This window comes from Gossypium arboreum, chromosome 8 (assembly GCF_025698485.1).
Source record: "Gossypium arboreum isolate Shixiya-1 chromosome 8, ASM2569848v2, whole genome shotgun sequence".
Classification (NCBI taxonomy): Eukaryota; Viridiplantae; Streptophyta; class Magnoliopsida; order Malvales; family Malvaceae; genus Gossypium; species Gossypium arboreum.
In genome coordinates, this window is record NC_069077.1 from 56700376 (window position 1) to 56707282 (window position 6907).

Genomic DNA, 6907 nt, shown 5'->3' on the forward strand with positions numbered 1-6907 from the left:
GAAATGACCACAAGCTGAACCGTCCAACAGTTTGGAGAATTTGTTGAAGGCGTACATGAATAAGAATAACACATTAATCCAAAGCCAAGGAGCAACATTGAAAAATTTGGAGAACCAAATGGGTCAGTTAGCTACAGAGCTTTGTAATAGACTGTAAGGAGCCTTACCAAGTGACACAAAAAATTCAAGGAATTTGGGTAAGGAACATTGTAAAGTAGTTGCTTTACGAAGTGGGAAGACTTTGGAACCCAAGATAGTTGAGCTTAAAGAGGAACTTGCCAAGGAAAAGGAAAATCAACCCATAGTCGAAATTCCTACACCAGAAAAGCTAGATCTTGCAAACTCTGAAGAGGTAAAATTTAAACTAGTAAATTTTGATAAGCTAACACCTTTTTTAGATGCAAATATAATTCCTTAAAAAAACTGTCTAGTCCAAGCCAAAGTTCCATCACCTCCATATCCACAAAAACTCAAGCAACAGAAGCAAGAGCTGCAATTCAAGAAGTTTTTGGCAGTTCTAAAGTAGTTCACATCAATATCCCATTGGTAGAAGCCTTAGAACAAATGTCTAACTATGTCAAGCTCATGATGGACTTTCTGTTTAAGAAGAAGAGGCTTAGTGAGTTCTAGACTGTAGCATTAACGGGGGAGTGTAGTCTGTTCCTACAATTGAAGCTACCTTTGAAAATGGACCCTAGAAGCTTTATTATACCTTGTAATATTAGAGAATCTTATTGTGGTAAAACTTTATGTGATATAGGAGCAAGCATCAACTTGATGCCAAAGTCTATTTTTCAGACGTTGGGCATAGGTAAAGTAATACCCACAATTGTGACACTCCAACTAGCGGATCGATCTTTGGCATACCCGAAAGGAAAGATCAAGGATATTTTGTATGTGTAAATAAGTTTATTTTACCTGTTATTTTATTGTTTTAGATTTTGAAGCAAATAAGGAAGCGTCAATCATCCTGAGGAGACCTTTCCTAGAAATGGGAAGAACATTACTCACAATAAGAGTTCAAGATGATCAGGTAACATTTAATGTTCTTAAACCCAATGAAATTCCCTGATCCAGCGGAAGAATGTTCAGTAATGAAGGAACCAGAAACCTTAGTTTCTACGGAATGGAAAGCAATCATGTAGAAGACTCATTGGAAAACACCTTAGGGTCTAAGCTATTAGACGATGAACAAGGTAAGGAAAATATAGCTTTAATGGAAGCCAATTCAATGGACTATGTTCAACCAACACAATTTGAACAATTAGAGTTAGAAGCTAAGGAATACACACAACCTAAGTTGTCAATCGAGGAATCGCCCAAACTCAAACTTAAGGTATTTCCCTCTCATTTGAAATAAATTTATTTGGGTATTATTCTACTTTACCCGTGATTATTTCAGCAGAACTAACAAAATGCCAAGAGGAGCTATTAACCAAAGTCTTAAAGAAATTTAAAAAGGCGATCGACTGGACCATAGTTGATATTTGAGGAATAAGCCCATCCTTTTGTATGCAAAAGATTATCTTAGAGGAGGACAAGTAAGCTAGAATTGATGGGCAAAGAAGAATCAATCCAATAATGAAAGAGGTAGTTCGAAAGGAAGTTATCAAATGGTTAAATGCAAGAATTATTTACCCCATTTCAAATAGTTCATGGGTAAGTCTGGTACAGTTTGTACCAAAGAAAGGTGGAATCACATTTGTAGATAATGAACGTAACGAGTTAATCTTGACGAGGACAGTCACAGGTTGGAGAATCTATATAGACTACGGAAAATTGAACAAGGTCACTTGAAAGAATCATTTTTCACTACCTTTTATGGATCAGATGTTGGAGCGACTGGTAGGTAATGAATATTATTTTTTCTTAGAAGGATGTTCAGGATATAACCAAATAGTTGTAGCCCCAAAAGGCCAACACAAAACAACTTTTACTTGCCCGTACGGTACATTTTCTTTTAAGCGAATGCCTTTTGGTTTGTATAATGCACTTACAACATTTCAACGATGCATGATGGCAATATTTATTGATATGGTTGAAAATTTTGTTGAGGTATTCATGAATGATATTTCTATTTTTGGTAATTCATATGATGTTTGTTTGAGTAATTTGGGTAAGGTACTAATGAGATGTGAGGAGACAAATCTTGTCCTTAACTATGAGAAATGTCACTTTATGGTTACGAAATGGATTGCCTTAGGACACAATTTCCAGAAGAGAGATCAAAGTCGGTAAAGCAAGAGGATGCAATTTAAAAGTTACCACTTCCAATTAGTGTGAAATGAGTGAGAAGTTTCTTAGGCCATGCCAATTTTTACCAAAGGTTTATCAAAGATTTTTCGAAAATTTCCAAGCATTGTGCATTTTATTAGAAAAAAGACACAACTTTTGAGTTTAACAAAGCATGCTTGAAAGCATTTGAAGAATTGGAAAGTTGGTTAATTCAGCCCCAATAATCCTTACACTAAATTGGAACTCTCTTTTTTAGTTGATGTGTGACACAAGTGATTTTGTTTTGGGAGTTGTGATGGGTCAAAGAAGGAACAAAGTGTTCCATCTGATCTACCATGCAAGTAGAACTTGGACAAGAGCCCAACTTAACTATACGGTAACTGAAAAAGAACTCTTTGTTATAATTTTTACTTTTGACAAGTTCAGTTCATATCCTATAGGCATAAAAGTCACAGTGTTTACTGATCATGCAACCATCAAATACTTACTAAAAAAGATGCTAAATCGAGGTTAATTCAATGGATATTTTTGCTCCAAAAATTTGATCTTGAGATCCAAGACATAAAGGGAGTTCAAAATCAAGTAGTTGATTATCTATCGAGGTTGGAACAAAATGAAGTAATTCATTCACTTGTTCCTATCAACGAAAATTTCCCAGATGAACATATCTTCAAGGTAAATCAAATCCATGAAACTCCTTGGTTTGCCGATTTTTTAAATTATTTAACATGTGGAATAATGCCTCTTAGAATGATGTACCAACAAAGGAAGAAATTCCTTCATGATAGTAGGTATTATTTCTGGGAGAAGTTGTTTTTGTTTAAACAATGTGCAGATAATATAATCAGGAAATGTGTAGCTAGAAACAAGATTGATGAGATCTTATACTGTAATAGCCCAATTTAGGGCCTAGTCGGAATAGTGGTCTCGGGACCACAAATTTGGAGTCAAATAAATTATTTTATAATTATTTAGATGTTATAGCATGTTTGTATTAGTGCATAAAAATTTTGGTGAGTTAATTTTGACGTTTGTGCGCACAATTGTGAAAAAGGACTAAATCGCATAAAGTGAAAAAGTCTTAAATTGATAGCTAAGGGTGTCAAATTTTCCATGTATCATAAATTAGGGGTCTTTAAAGTGAAATTAGGCCATTAAATAGGTGATGGCCGGCCATGGGACAAGAAATTAAAATAGTCAAGCATTAGGTGAAGTTTGGTGATTTATTTTGACCAAAATGAAATAAAATAAAAGAAAGATGATATCATCATTTTTTACTATTTCTCTCCACCAAAAATTCAGCCATTTTTGTAGGTTTTGAGCTTCAAAATTTTAGAAACTTGTTCCTCTTACAAGTAAGTGATTTACATACTTTTTGTTAATGATTTTTACATTTTTGGACCCCTTAAAGCATGAACTTTCAAATGAGGGGACTATCTTGGAAAATGGTGGAGAGCTTAGGTTTTTCCTATGAAAGCATATGTGTAGTTTTCTGAAATTTTATGGAAGAATATGAGTATTAGATGTGTAATAAACAACTTTTGTGAAGGGTTTCTTCATGAAAACCCTAATAGGGACTATTTGGCATAAGTTGGAAATTTGTTGATAAATGGGTGAGATAGTGAAAATTTTGGATTGCTATAAGAGTATTAAGGGTTCGGCTAGGCTTTTGATAGGAGGAAATTCGATAAAAATCGATTTTCAAACCTATGGGTAAAATGGTTATTTTACAAAAGTCTAGAGGCAAAATAGTCATTTTGCCCAAGTAGAGATTTTGAGTGCCTAGATTAATAAAATGATTAAATTTGTGAATTTTTGTTATTATAGATCAAGAAATTCAAACTTCAAACTCAGACCGAGGGAAAGCCAAGCAAATTGATTAGACCGACTTGACACCATATTTTGTAACCAAGGTAAGTTGTATGTAAAAAATACAACTACATTGCTAATGTGTGTGTTGATTTGCATTTGAATTAATATAGCACGAATTGCTTGATTTTGGAATTGAGAAAGTATGATGATAATAGAGATAGTAGAGTTCCCGTTTGAACCTAGGAAATAAATTGGATATTCATGCCATGACATATGGGTTATTGTGAGCTACTGTAAGACGTGTCTGGGACATGCATGGGGCACATTATGAAAGCCTGTGTAAGACAATGTCTGGGACATGGCATATGTATCGAGACAAGTGCTAGTGTAAAACACGTTCGGGACATGCATCGGCCTCGAGACGTAAGCTAGTATAAGACATGTCTGGGACATGCATCGGCTACGAGATGATAGTCAGTGTAAGACCATATCTAGGATATGGCATCGGTACCCTACCTCATGTTTGAGGCTTGTCAAATATCCGGTAAAGTTCTAAATAGTTCAACGGTGAAAGATGCAGTTTAAGCTAATGAGTGTGACATACGACCAGCCCCATGAGCGTGTTGTCCGGCCATGTGTCCCTTGTACATAAATTTTGTAAGTCAGTATGCATGATAATAAACACACGGGCAGAGACACGGCCGTGTGTCTCAGCCCTGTAAAGGGCACGGCCTAGCACATGGGCGTCTGCCTTAGCTGTGTGACCCTTAAAAAATGCTGACGTTAGAAACAAAATGTCCAGGTTTTTGTACACGGGCTCGGACACGAGCGTGTCATGGTCGTGTGAAGGATACGGGCCAGGGACACAGACGTGTGACAGGCCGTGTGAAAACCCCTATCGGTATGAATTTGGAATTAATTCCACACGGGTGTCGGACATTGGCGTGTCCCTGTATTGCCTACGCCATGTTAGCCACACGGACCAACAGTACGACCATGTCAAATTAGTCACACGAGCGTGTTGCCCCTCCTACACGGGCGTGTGTCCTTGTGTCAAGTGTCATTTTTCTAAAGTTGACTAAAGAACCTGAGTTATTTTTGAATGATTTCTGATGTGTGTTTCGGGCCTTGTAGGCCCATATTAAGGACGTGTTGATAAGCTTGAGAAAGTTTTAAATTTGTCCAAGTCTTAGAGACTCAAAATTGTTCATAAGCACGAGTTTAAGTTAGGTAATGCCCCGCACTCCATCTGGGCGTAGGATACGGGTATGGAGTGTTACATTTAGTGATATCAGAGCATGGTTTAGTAAGTTCTAGGACTAACCTAGCTTGAGTACGAATCTAGCTATACATGTCATAACTGTTTATTGATAGTGTGATGACTCCTGACAAGATAAATTGTGTTTATGCATATAACAAATAGATCCTAACATAGCTACAGCAGATGACGTGGAAAGTAATACACCGGATCCCATTGAAGGGACTGGGCCAGTTGATAGTGGGCCCATGACTATGAGTCAGGGCGAAGGAGCTAGAAAAGCTTACCTCCATATGATGGACGCGTGATATTCAAACTTCATTCGTTCAAATCTGAATACTCCACCTCCTCCACCTCTTCCGATTCCTCAGTATGCCCCTGTAGCTTCGCAAGGAGTGGATTTGGTTAAGAGAGAGAAGCCCCTAGTAGATAAGATATGAAAACAAGGGGCTGAGGAATTTCGGGCTAAGATTGATGATGACTTGGAGAGAGCAGAATTTTGGTTAGAAAATACCTTTAGAGTATTTGATGAGTTATCGTGCATGCCTGAGGAGTGCGTGAAGTGTGCAGTGTCAGTCCTACGAGACTCTGCTTATCAATAATGGAACACCCTTGTGTCGATTTTACCAAAGGAAAGGATTACATGGGAGTTCTTCCAGGAGGAGTTCCGGAAGAAGTACATTAGCCAGAGGTTTATGGACCAGAAAAGAAAAAAGTTTTTAAAGCTGAAGCAAGGCCGTAGGACAGTAACAGAGTATGAATGTGAGTTCGTGAGGCTCAGTAAATATGCTAGGGAGTGCATGTCTACCGAAGCCATCATGTGCAAGAGATTTGAGGATGGATTGAATGAAGACATCCAATTATTAGTTGGCATCTTAGAATTGGGGGAATTTGTGGTGCTCGTGGAGAGAGCATGGAAGGTCAAGGAATTGGCCAAAGAGAAGAGAAAAACTGATATTGAGTCCCGAGACTCAAGGAAAAGACAGATGGGGAAATTATAGTAGACCTCATCTAAGAGATCGAAAGAGTTTCCTACCCGATCCAACGCATCAGTGGGGTTCTCGAATAAGAGCAAGAACAAGCAGAAAATGGCTTCTAAAGCTCAGACCACTTCTATCACAAGTGTCAATAGTGCTCGGCCAAATAGGCCGGATTGTTCACAATGTGGTAGACGCCATTTCAGTGAATGCCGACTAAAAGAAAGCGGTTGCTTCAAATGTGGATCACTAGACTACTTCATCCAAGACTGCCCTGAATTAGATGAGAAAGAGAAAAAGCCAGAGATGAGGGCAAGTAGTGCTCCCTCGAGGGGTAGACCACAAAAGAACCCGGCCAGTGGAACTAACAGTAAAGGTGCCCCTAGAGATTCAGCTGCGAGGTTTGAGGGCCATGCGCCTGCAAGCACTTATGCTATATGTGCCCGTGAAGAGGCAGAATCTCCCGATGTGATCACGGGTACCTTTTCTATCCATGATATTTCTGTTGTTGCTTTAATTGATCCGGGGTCTACCCATTCTTATATTTGCATAAAATTAGTGCCCAGTATGAAAATGCCAATTGAGTTTACAGAATTTGTAGCAAAAGTGTCAAATCCATAAGGCA